Consider the following 13,729-nt stretch of genomic DNA (forward strand, 5'->3'; position numbering starts at 1 on the left):
CCACCCCAGCCCTGGGGCTCCATTTTCATTACGCCAAGCCCACAAGGGTAGCTGGATGCCACAGCCCTAGCTGTGCAGAGCTTGGGCCCAGGATCAGCTGTAACTCTGGTCCTGCAAAGCAGGGAAACCAATTCCCACCACCATACATCCAGCTAGAGAAACAGTCTGCCAGTCTCGCCCAGGGCAAACTGTCCATGAGCTAGCCAAACCAGTGTGTGTCCTCCCACATATGGGAGCTGAGATGCCCCAGGCCAGCAGAGTGGCTACACTAGAACTAGCCCTGCAGCACCCCTGCCCCCAGTAGTCATGCTCCTGACCTGCCCAGTGGGCCTGTGTCTCCGATAAGAGCTTAAGAAAGAGTCCTATAGGTCACTACTGGTGGCACGTCTCCAGGGCAGCCAAGCAGCCAAGAGCCCATATCCCGGACTTAAAAAGCAGCTCCGCAGGCTGCCCCTTGTGGGCGTGCCCCTGAGCCAGCTGAGCAGCCATGCACTTGAATCCCAGACCTGAGAAACAGCCCTGTGGGCTACCCCTGACAGTCATCCCCCAGGACAACTGACCAGCTGTGTGTCCGTGTCCTAGATTGAGAAACAGCCCTGCAGGCTGCCTGTAGTAGACACAACCACAAGCTGACTAAGCAGTCCTGTGCTCCTTGCCCAGGCCTATGAAACAATCTCATGGGCCACCACCCACAGAAATGCCCCCAGGCCATTTGAGCAGCAATGCAGATATGTCATAGGTCTGAGAAATAGCCTTGTGCCCAACCCAGGCAGCAGAGCAGTCATACACCCATGCCCTGGATCTGAGAAATAACCTGCGGGCCACCCCCAGCAGACGTGCCCCTGGGCCAGCCAAGCAGACTTGTGCCTACATCCTTGGCGTGAAAATCAGCCCCATGGGCCGCCAATGGCAGCCATGTCCACAGGCCAATCAAACAGTTGTGTACCAGCATTCTGAGCCAGAGGAACAGCCCCCTGGACCATCCTCAGCAGATGTGTACTCACACCAGCCAAGAAGCCATGTGATCATGCCTTGAGCCTGAGAAACCTCAGGGACCACCCACAACAAACATGCCCCAGGCCAACTGAGAAACTGGGCAGCTGTGTCCTGGGCCTAAGAAACTCTGTGAATCACCCAGAGCAGACACACCCTAGACCAGCCAAGCAGCTTTATGCCTGCATCCTAAACCAAAGAAAGCATGTTGTGGGTCACCCCTGGCAGACACATCACCAGGTCAGCCAAGCAGCTGTGTGCCCACACCCTGGGCTGAAGAAAGTCCCACAAACCGAGATGCACCACGGCTTTGGTACCAACGGCAGCTCCAGCCGGGCCTGAGCTGTGCTGGCACCTCCCAGGAGACCGTTGCAGTCGGCCAGCCCCTTTCTCCATGGTAACCATGTGCGACCGAAAGGCCATGATAAAAAATGCGGACATGTCAGAAGAGATGCAACAGAACTCAGTGGAGTGCGCTACTCAGGCGCTGGAGAAATACAACATAGAGAAGAACATTGCGGCTCATATCAAGAAGGAATGTGACAAGAAGTACAATCCCACCTGACGTTGCATCGTGGGGAGGAGCTTAAGCAGTTACGTGACACGTGAAACCAAACACTTCGTCTACTTCTACCTGGGCCAAGTGGCCATTCCTCTGTTCAAATCTGGTTAAATGCATGGACTGTGCCACACACCCAGTGATCCACCCAAAAACAAGGACTGCAGCCTAAATTCCAAATACCAGAGACTGAAATTTTCAGCCTTGCTAAGGGAACTCCTCGATGTTTGAACCTTTGTTGTGTTTTGTACAGGGCATTCTCTGTACTAGCTTGTTGTGGTTATAAAACAATTAGCAAAATAGCCTACATTTGTATTTATTTTCTATTCCATACTTCTGCCCCACATTGTTTTCTCTCAAAATCCATTCCTTTAAAAAATAAATATGTTGCAGATGTGGAAAAAAAAAAAGTCCCACAAACCATTCCTGGCAGGCACACCCCAAGGCCAACTGAGCAACCATGTGTGCAAGTTCCCAGCCAGGGTAACAACCCTGTGACCTAAACCACAGTGAGCCAAACCCCAAGTTGGCTGACCCACTGTGTGCATACACACACACACACCAGGCTTGAGAAACAGTCTGGGAAGCCCAACTCTGGCAAAGCCACATCATTATCACAAACTCTCTCAGCCTAGACCACTGAGAAACACACAAATGCCACTAGTATGGACTACAGCTGAAGAGACTAAATGGAGAGTACACTACTGTACATAGCTAGAATCAAGGTCAATGCACCTCACTGAACTGACACCCAAAGGTTTATTGGTACAAATAAGTGTTTCCCTGTGAAGCTTTCTTCATAAAACTGGAAAACATAACTTTTCCACCAGATGTGTAGCAATCAATGTATGAACACATCAACCATGAAAAGGGGAAAGAAACATGTCACTTTCAAGGAAAACAATACTTCTCTAGTAACAGACTCTAATAAAAAATATGAAATGACAGAAAAAGAATTCAAAATAATAATCTTAAACTCAATAAGATGCAAGAGAATACAGATAGACTGTTCAATGAAATCACAAAAATCAGTTTATTATTTGAATGAGAAATTCAACAAAAAGATATCATAAAAAGCAGCAAACAAATCCAAGAGCTGAAGAATTCAATGAATGAAATACAAAATATGCTTAAGAGCTTCAACAACAGACTAGACCAGAGAAAGGAATTTCTAAACCTGAAGACAGGTATTTTGAAATAGCATACGCAGACCATTAAAAAAAAGGGATAAAGAATAAAGAATAAAAACGAATGAAGAAAGTACACAGAATTTATGGGTATCATGGGCATTCCAGAAGGAAAAAAAGAGAAAAGGTGAGCAAAACATAGTTGATAAAATAATCAAAAGAAACATTCTTGGGAGAGAGACAGAGATCTAGGTTCAGGAAGATCAAAGAACCCCAAACAGATCCTCTCCAAGGCACATTAAAGGAAAAACATCAAGACACATATAAGGGAATCTCAATTAAACTAACAAAGCATTTCTCAGCAGAAACCTTATGGGCCAGAAGAGAATAGGATAATATATTCAAAGTACTAAAAGAAAAAGAAACGGCCAGTCAAAAATATTATACCTAGCATAGCTATCCTTCTAAAATAAAGGAGAAAATCTTTCATAGGCAAGAAAAAAACTAAGGAAATTTATCACCACCAGACCAGCCCTCAAGGGTATCTTATATCTGGAAGTGAAAACACAACTACCACCATTATTTACCTACATGCAGGAGAAAGAAAGGAATCAAAGCTTATTGCTATAGAAAACCTTATTGCTATAGAAAACCAACTGCAAAAATAAACAATAAGAAAGAAAGTAAGGAACAAAGGACATAGAAAACAGGGCCGGGAGCAGTGGTTCACACCTGTAATCCCAGCAATTTGGGAGGCCAAGGCGGGCAGATCACGAGGTCAGGAGATCGAGACCATCCTGGCTAACGATGAAACCCCATCTCTACTAAAAACACAAAAAATTAGCCAAAATTAGCTGGGCGTAGCAGCGGGCGCCTGTAGTCCCAGCTACTCAAGAGACTGAGGCAGGAGATTGGCCTGAACCCGGAAGGTGGAGCTTTCAGTGAGCCAAGATTGCACCACTGCACTCCAGCCTGGGTGACAGAGCGAGACTATCTCAAAAAACAAACAAACAAACAAACAAAAAACAAAAAAACCAGAAAACAATCAATAAAATGACAGAAGTAAGTCCTCACCTACCAATAATAACTTTGAATGTAAATGGATTAAATTCCCCATTTAAAATATATAGACTGGAGGAATTGATTAAAACAATTGATAACAAGACCCAACTTTATGCTACTTAAAAAAAAACTCACCTCACCAGTGAAGACACACAAAAATTGAAAGTGAAGGGACAGAAAAAGACACCCCTTGTAACTGGAAATCAAAAGTGAGCAGGAGTAGCTATACTTACATTAGATAAAACATACTCCAAGTCAAAAGCTGTAAAAAGAAAAAAAGAATGACATTAATTATATCTTAATAAAGGAACCAATTCTGTAAGAGAATATAACAATTGTAAATATATATGCACCCAACAGATATATAAAGCAAATATTAGATTTAAAGGGAGTGATAGACTCCACTATAGATAACTGGGGACTTTAAAACCCCACTCTCAACATTAGACAGATCATCTAGAAAGAAAATTATTAAAGAAACATCCAATTTAAACTGTACCATAGGCCAAATGGACCTAACAGGCATTTACAGAATACTTCACCAACAGCTGTAGAATATACATTATTTGGGGCATGGTGGCTCACGCCTGAAATCCCAGCACTTTGGGAGGCCGAGGCAGGTGGATCACTTGAGGTCAGGAGTTCAAGACCAGCCTGACCAACATGGTAAAACCCCAACTCTGCTAAAAAAATACAAAAATTAGCCATGTGCAGCAGCATGTACCTGTAGTCCCAGCTACTTTGGAGGCTGAAGCAGGAGAATCGCTTGAACTCAGGAGGTGGAGGCTGCAGTGAGCCAAGATTGTACTACTGCACTCCAGCCTGGGCAACAGAGCGAGATTCCATCTTAAAAAAAATGTCTATATCTATATCTATCTATATAGATATATACATTCTTTTCATCTGCACATGGAACATTTTCCAGGACTGACCATATGTTAGGACAGAAAACAAGTCTCAAAAAATTTTTTTTAATTTTTAAAAATGAAATCATATCAGGTATCTTATCTAGTCATGATAGAATAAAACCAGACATCAATGACAAGAGGAACATTTGAAACTATAAAAAGATACGGAAACTAAATAACATACTGCTGAACAACCAATGGGTGAAGGAATTAAGAATGAAATTTTAAAATCCCTTGAAACAAATAAAAATAGAAACACAACATACCAAAACTTATGGGTCACAGGAAAAGCAGTATTAAGAGGCAAATTTATAACAATAAATGCCTACATGAAAAAAGTAGAAAGATTCCAAATAGCTGAAAAATGCACCTCAAGGAATTAGAATAGCAAGAACCAAACCCAAAATTCATAGAATGAAATAATAATAAAAATAGCAGAAATAAACAAAATGGAGACTAAAAATTCAACAAAACCAAAAGCTGTTTTTTTAAAGATAAACAAAATCAACAAAGCATTAGCAAGAATAACTAAGAAAAAAGAGAGAAGACCTAAATAAATACAATCAGAAAAGAAAAAGGAGATGTCACAACGAATACTACAGAAATACAAAGGATCATACAGACTACAATGAACAACTGTATACCAATAAATTAAAAAACCTAGAGGTTACAGATAAATTTCTAGACACAAACAACCTAAAAAGATTGAACCAAGAAGAAATAGAAAACCTGAACATCCTCTGTAATAGAAGCATGTCAAAAAAAAAAAAAAAAAAAGAAAGAAAAGAAAACCTGAGCAGACCAATAATAAGAAACAAGATTGAATCAGTAATAAAAAGTCTTCCAACAAAAAGTAGTCCAGGACCAGATGGTGTTAACATTCTGAATTCTACTGAACATCTAAAGAAGAAGTAATATAACTTCTTCTCAAACTACCTCAACAAATTGACCATAGGGAATTCTTCCTAACTCATTCTATATATTCTATAACTCTCTCTTAATGCTGTAAGGCCAGCTACCCTGATACCAAAACCAGACAAGAACACACAATAAAAGAATACTTCAGGCCAATACCCCAATGAACATAGACACAGAAATCCTCAACAAAATACCAGCAAACCAAATCCAATAACATATCAAAAAGATAATACACCATGATCAAATGGGATTTATTCTAGGAATAGAAGGATGGTTTCACAAATGCAAATTAATAAATGTCATACATCACAGCAACAGAATGAAGAACAAAACCATATGATCATCTGAATAGATGCAGAAAAAGCTTTTGATAAAATTCAGTATCCCTCTATGATAGAAAAATCTTAATAAATTAGGTATAGAAGGAAAGTACCTCAACGCAATAAAGGCCATATATGACAAAACTACAGCTAAGGTCTTTATGGAACAGGGAAAAGTTAAAAGCTTTTCTTTAAGAACTGCAACAAGGTAAGATATCCACTCTCACCAGACTTACTCAATATGGTACTGGAAGTCTTAGCCAGAGCAATTAGTCAAGAAACAGAAATAAAGGGCATCCAAATTAGAAAGGAGACATTGAAAATGACATGATCTTATACGGAGAAGAAACTAAAGACTCTACGAAAACTCTTAGAATTAATCAATCAATGAATTCAGTAAAGTTGCAGAATACAAAATTAATATAAAAAATCAGTAGTGTTTCTATACACAAGGAACTAGCTGAGTAAGAAAGAAAACCATTTAAAATAGCTACAAAAAATAAAATACCTAGGAATAAATTTCAGTGAATGGATAAAGAAAATGTGGTATATATACACAATAAAATACTATTCAGTGATTTAAAAAAAAAAAAAAAGAATGAAACCCTGTCATGTGCAGCAACGTGGATGGAACTGGAGGACATTATGTTAAATGAAATAAGCCAGGAAGGGAAAGTTAAACACCACATGTTCTCCCTCATATGTGGAAGCTAAAAAAAGTGGATCTCATAGAAGTAAAAAGTAGAACAGAGGATACTAGAGGCTGGGAAGGGTAGGAGGAAGGAAGAGGAAGGGAGAGATTTGCTCAAGGATACAAACTTACAGCTAGATAAAAGGATCAAGTCCTAGTGTCCTATACCCTGTAGGATGACTATAGTTAACAATAATATTGTATATAGGTTGAAATAGCTAGAAGGAGGATATTGAAACACATTCCCCACACAAAGAAATAATACGTGTTTGGGGCCAGGCGTGGTGCCATGCCTGTAATCCCAGCACTTTGGGAGGCCGAGGCAGGCGGATCACAAGGTCAGGAGATCCAGACCATCCTGGCTAACACGGTGAAACCCCGCCTCTACTAAAAACACAGAAAATTAGCCTGGCGTGGTGGCGGGCGCCTGTAGTCCCAGCTACTCGGGAGCCTGAGGCAGGAGAATCGCTTGAACCCGGGAGGCAGTAAGCTGAGATGGTGCCACTGCACTCCAGCCTGGGCAACAGAGCGAGACCCTGTCTCCAAAAAAAAAAAAAAAAAATACATGTTTGGGATGTTTAATATGCGAATATGCTAATTATCCTAATCTGATCACTGTATCAACATGTCTCACATGTCCATTTGCCTTTTGCACCAGTAGAGGTTCAAACACTTCTCACCATTCTACCTCAATTGATCCATGAATATGGCCCCTTCTCCCACTTGTTCCTAATTGCCTGAACACTTCCTGTGCCCTCAGAGACTCATGATCTCTTACCAACATCTATAATATTTTCTCTGAGCTTTCCCTTAATTTCATGCCCTGACTGAAAGCCAATTGTTCCCTAAGGGCACTGGTTGCCCTGCAGTCCTCTGCAAGGGATGCGTTTTTTTTTGTTTTTGTTTTTTCCCATTCTTATACCATGCACCTCTGGGCTTGAAGATGAGACATAAGACCAGTATCCTTCTTGATTCCTACTGCAGCTTTATAAGTTGTTCTCTTTCCTCTTCAAAAATTTAAATCCTTTGATTTAATGCTATCAGATGCTACAACCCCAAATATTGCTATACTGCTGACATTTAAGCCTCTCCTTATTCACTGAGGATTTTAGCACCTCGCTCTCTTTCTATTCATCCCTACTCCTGTCACTGTGAAAGGAAAATAAATCTTTGGGCCTCCAAATCACTAAACTAAAGGGAAAACCCAAGCTGGGAACTGCTTAGGGCAAATCTGCCTCCCATTCTGTTCAAAGTCACTCCTCTGCTCACTGAGATAAATGCTTATCTGATTGCCTCCTTTGGAGAGGCTAATCAGAAACTCAAAATAATGCAACCATTTGTCTCTTACCTACCTATCACCTGGAAACCCCCTCCCTGTTGTCCTGCTTTTCCAGATGAACCAGTGTTCACTTTACATCTTATTTTGATTGATGTCTCCTCTCTCCCTAAAATGTATAAAACCAAACTGCTCTGACCAACTTGGCCACATGTCATCAGGACCTCTTGAGGCTGTGTCATGGGCACGCGTACTCAACGTTGGCAAAATACACTTTCTAAATTAACTGATACCTGTCTCAGACAGTCAGGGTTCACATCACCAATCTTGATGTATGATCAAATCAACAATGAGGCCTCTTAGTTCCTTGACCTCAACTCTAATTTTTTAAAAATCTCACAGCTGCCCACTTCTATAGGCATAAATTTGCCCAATAATTATACTCTTTGATCCAAGCACTTCACTCTCTGATCACTATCCCTATCTTTCAAGTGATTTTTCTGTCCGAAATTGGTGGGTTCTTGGTCTCACTGACTTCAAGAATGAAGCCGCAGACCCTCACGGGAGTGTTACAGTTCTTAAAGATGGTGTGGCCGGAGTTTGTTCCTTCTGATGTTTGGACACGTTCAGAGTTTCTTCCTTCTGGTGGGTTCACGGTCTTGCTGGCCTCAGGAGTGAAGCTGCAGACCTTCCCATTGAGTGTTACAGCTCATAAAGGCAGTGTGGACCCAAAGAGTGAGCAGCAGCAAGATTTATTTCAAAGAGCAAAAAAACAAAGCTTCCGTAGCATGGAAGGGGACCCAAGCAGGTTGCCACTGCTGGCTGGGGCAGCCTGCTTTCATTCCCTTATTTGACCCCACCCACATCCTGCTGATTGGCCCATTTTACAAAGAGCTGATTGGTCCATTTTACAGAGCGCTGATTGGTCCATTTTACAGAGAGTTGATTGGTCTGTTTTGACAGGGTGCTGATTTGTGCGTTTATAATCCCTGAGCTAGACACAGAGTGCTGATTGGTGTATTTACAATCCTCTAGCTAGATGTAAAAGTTCTCCAAGTCCCCCTAGATTAACTAGACACAGAGCACTGATTGGTACGTTTACAAACCTTGAGCTAGACACAGGGTGCTGACTGGTGTGTTTACAAACCTTGAGCTAGACACAGAGTGCTGATTGGTGCGTTTACAAACCTTGAGCTAGACACAGAGTGCTGACTGGTGTATTTATAATCCTTTAGCTAGACATAAAGGTTCTCCAAGGCGCATCCACAAACCCCAAGCTAGATACAGAGTGCTGATTGGTGCATGTACAATCCTCCAGCTAGACATAAAAGTTCTGGAACTTCCCACCCAACTCAGGAGCCCAGCTGGCTTCGCCTAGTGGATCCCGCACCTAGTGGATCCTGTGCCTAGTGGATTCCGTGCCTAGTGGATCCTGTGCCTGGGACGCCGGTGGAGCTGCCCGCCAGTCCTGAACCACGCACCCATACTCCTCAGCCCCTGGGTGGATAATGGGACTGGGCACTGTGGAGCAGGGGGCGGCAGGGGGCTCAGGCCACGCGGGAGCCCACGGGGGTGGTGCTTGGGCATGGTGGGCTGCAGGTCCCGAGCCTTGCCCCGTGGGGAGGCGGCTGAGGCCCGGCGAGAATTCAAGCGCAGCGCGGGCTGGCCGGCAGTGCTACGGGACCTTGCGCACCCTCCGCAGCAGCTGACCCAGGTGCTAAGCCCCTCACTGCCTGGCGCCCCCGGCCGGCCGCTTTGACTGTTGAGCCCACTGAGCCCGTGCACACCCAGAACTGGCACTGGCCCGTGAGCACTGCGTGCAGCCCCGGTTCCCGCCCGTGCCTCTCCCTCCACACCTCCCTGCAAGCAGAGGGAGCCGGCTTCAGCCTTGGCTAGCCCAGAGAGGGGCCCCCACAGCACAGTGGTGAGCTGAAGGGCTCCTCGAGCATGGCCCAGGCCGAGGAGGCATGGAGAGCGAGCAAGGGCTGCTAGCACGTTGTCACCTCTCAATTTATCTAATATCTCAATTCAAAATTTTATTTCATTACAACTTCCAATTCACTGAGTCTATTTTTTTTTCATTATCTATTGTCCTTTCAAAGACACACATCCCATTGAACCCCTTAGATTCAATGGGCTATCATCATAGTCACTCACTGAGATCAGGGCAACTGGTCTCCTCTTTATGAAGATGACTCAGGAGTTGCACACATCACATTTCACACCCTATTGGATTGGCTGGGAAGTGGAGTCTTTGGGGAGTTATTTAGATAATGAGGGCTCTGCCCTTATAAATGGATAAATGCCTTTATAAAAGGATTTGAAGGGGGAAAGTTCACTCTTTTCCAACCCTTCCATTCCTTCCATCATGTGAAGACATGGCATTCCTCCCTTCCAGAAGACGCTATCTTGGAAGCTGAGTCCAGGTTCTCACCAGACACTGAACCTATCAGCTCCTTAATCTTGGACTCCCAGCCCCCAGAACTGTGAAAAGTAAGTTTCTGTTCTTTATAAGTCACCCAGTCTCAGATATCTTGTTGTAGCAGCACAAATGAAATAAGACAACTGGCTAAAACTCAGGGCATTCTATTATTAAAAGAAAAGAGGATGTGACTATTTGGGGGACAGTTAGTGATGTCTGCACATTAGTTAAGCCTAAATGCCCACCTAGTCTGTGCTTTCCCACAAGTAACTAACAGATCAAAGTATACAGCCATGATGATTCTCACTCCAAATCTCAAGTGAGCAATCAATTCTACATAACAAACTTATACACGTATTTAATACATTTGATCTTCTGCTCTCAAGAAATGGCTATTTTGTGTGTTCTCCTCTTTTCTCAAACTTCTCACAATCCCTTAGTATCTTTTACACCTCACTCTCAGCTGGTAACTTTCTCTTGTATTCTATAGAAAAAGTGAAAGCAATCCCAGGGACTTACTTTTCTTTCCCCACTAAATCTACTAGCCCATTCTAACATTCTTTTCTCTCATTTCAATTCTGACTTTCTTTGCCCACATTCTTTTCTCCTTTTACAGTACACAAAAGCAAAAGATGTTCCTAGCAAAGATGAACACCTCTAAAGCCTATCTTCAGCCTTTCTCAAGGACAGATGTCTGTAATAAGCAGTTTCTTTTGTACTATTATGTTTTTTCTGTTGGATTACTTCCACCAGTTAGGAAATAGTCTCTAATGAATCCCACCTTCAAAAAATTATTAGAAGAGAGGACTCTGGGAAGATAGCAGAGTAGACAGCACCTGAAATCTGTCTCCCTAATTTGACAACAATTGCACTGAGGGAATCTGTCTTACCTATTTTGAAACTCTAGTGTCTATTGAAGGCTTGTAGCTTCCAGGGAAGGCTTGGATGGTAAATTGCAGTTAATTCTGGTCAATTTCAGCTTAGCACAGTAGCAGCTACCCATCCCCCACCACCCAGCCCTTTGGCAAGCAGCCATGCCCTTTCCTCCAAATATCAGGGATCTGGACTTTAATCACTAATTGCTGTTTCTGATTCACAAAGGTGCAGACAAAGAGGCAGGTAGCCATTGTTGACCTCTCTCAACTGTTGTATGCCCCTCCCCCTCCTGCTGAAGCAACTTCCAGGGGATTAAAAGGGCTAGCACCCCCTACTCCATTTATTTTTCTTTTTTTCCCCCTTTTCAGAGCCATATATTAATGACTAGGACGTTCAAAAGCAAAAGGAGTTCGAGACCAGCCTGACCAACAGGATGATGGAGTGCTGCTGTGTACACTAAACTTTATGGCTTGGTGGGTCAAATAATGCCCAGTTCATGAAGGGCAGCTCAGGTCACACAGTAATTGGTAACCCATGGTCAAGCACTCAGGTTCTACTAAGGCCCAGTAACAGGCCAAAAGCTGTCTCTCAAAAGAAGAATAGTTATCTGCAGAAAATGGCAGGGTCTTGATCTAAAATCCTAAAGGCCTGCACTGCAGTTCACCTACAGGAGCCTTCCAAAGACTGCATCAGCATTCCTGTCTGCCACTAAGACTTCAGGCAATACTGGATCGGCTGGATCATATGGCCCCAGTGGCAGAGCAGCTTGCACAGCAGTATGGATCTCTTGCAGAGCCTTTTCCTGTTCTGGGCCCTACTCAAAACTAGCAGCTTTTTGGGTCACTTGGTAAATGGGCTGGAGTAACAAATCCAAATAAGGAATAGGTTGCACCTAAAATCTAAATAGGCCCACTAAAGGTTACAATTCTTTCTTGGCTGTAGGGGGTGCCAAGGGCAACAACTTATCCTTCACTTTGGAAGGGCTATCTCAGTATGCCTCACACAACTGAACCCCTAGAAATTTAACTGAGATAGAAGGCCTCTGAATTTTAGTCAGGTTTATCTCCCATTCTTAAACACAACTGTTTTACAAGTCTAGAGTAGTTGCCACTTCTCACTCACTAGGTCCAATCAGTATAATGTTGTTAAATCAAGTTTAGCCTAAACCTTCTTCCTTACATATTTTAACTTCAGCCTAAAGGTGTCTGTGTACATCATGAACTATAACCTAAATGGAGTTGTATATAGACCGAAGCCTACTCTTAGGTCAATCAGCAAGTTTTGGCCAATCAGATATGGCCAACTGTTCAAACTGTGTTCAAATACGGGTAACACTGAGCTATAACCAATTCAGCTGTTTCTGTACCTCACTTTGATTTTCTGTGCACCACTTTCCTTTGTCCATAAACCTTCTGCTACAGGGGTGCACTAGGGTCTGAGCCTACTCTGGCTCATGGTGCTGCCCAATTCACGAATCATTCTTTACTCAATTAAACTCTTAAATTTAATTTGGCTAAAGTTTTCCTTTTAACAGTGTCATTAATGTAAAGGGCCAGTGTGATATCTTGTGAAGGAAACAGTAGACAAGATCTCTGCTAACTAAATTATGACATAGGGCTAGAGACTTGATGTATCACTGAGGTAACATGAAGGTGTATTGCTGACCTTGCCAACTGAAATCAGACTGCTTCTGATGGGCCTTATGTATAGGGATGGAGAAAAATGCATTTGCCATATCAATAGCTGCCCGCCAGGTACCAGGAGATGTGTCAATTTGCTCAAGCCATGAAACCATATCTACGGCAGCTCCAAGTGAAGTCACCATTTGGTTAAGCTTATAATCCACTTGTTCTCTAAAATCCATCCATCTTTTGCATAGGCCAAATAGGAGAGTTGAATGGGGATGGGAATCACCACCCCTGCATCTTTCAAGTCCTTGATGGTGGCACTAATCTCTACAACCCTTCCAAGGATGTGGTATTATGTTTGATTTACACTTTTCCAAGATAGAAGTAGTTTTAATGCAGTCCACTTGGCTTTTATCACCATTGTAGTCCTCACTCCACACACAGGTCAGGGAACCAAAGTAAGGATTATGCCAGTTGTTAAGTACGTCTACTTCCACTGCGCATTCTGAAACTGAAGAAAAAACTGCAGGATAGGTCTGAGGACTCACTGGATGTACTGTGCTAAACCTCCTAAAGCTAAAACTTTAGGACCTGAGCTAAAAATCCATTGATCACTTGACCTCCATATATTCCTACTGTGACTGGAGGGCCACAGTGATGCTTGGGGTCTCCTGGAGTCACTGTCAGTTCAGAGCCAGTGTCCAGTAGTCCCTTAAAGTTCTGATTTCCTCCACCCACTCCTTGCCACCACCTCCCGCCCCCCCACCACAAACCCATGCACAGTTACTCTGGTAAAATTGTGTAAGTCCCTTTGGAGAAAGCTGGGATAAAGATTAACAGTATCAATTTTCAGTAGTGCACCAGGGTCTTCTCTTGATGGGACCTGACTGCTCTTCGTCCAAAGGGCTCTGGGTCTATAAACTGGCTAAACTCTGGGAATCGAATGGGG

The 13,729-nt window shown here is 43.0% G+C and overlaps 1 pseudogene across 1 annotated transcript; it reads left to right on the forward strand.

The window, feature by feature from the left end:
- Positions 1-555: 555 nt before the first annotated feature.
- On the forward strand, positions 556-1,949 carry LOC115832528 (annotated as a pseudogene). The gene has a single exon (XR_004028053.1). The product of XR_004028053.1 is annotated as a dynein light chain 1, cytoplasmic-like (transcript).
- The last annotated feature ends 11,780 nt before the right edge of the window (positions 1,950-13,729 follow it).

This window comes from Nomascus leucogenys, chromosome 22a, assembly GCF_006542625.1.
Source record: "Nomascus leucogenys isolate Asia chromosome 22a, Asia_NLE_v1, whole genome shotgun sequence".
In the NCBI taxonomy this organism is placed as follows: domain Eukaryota; kingdom Metazoa; phylum Chordata; class Mammalia; order Primates; family Hylobatidae; genus Nomascus; species Nomascus leucogenys.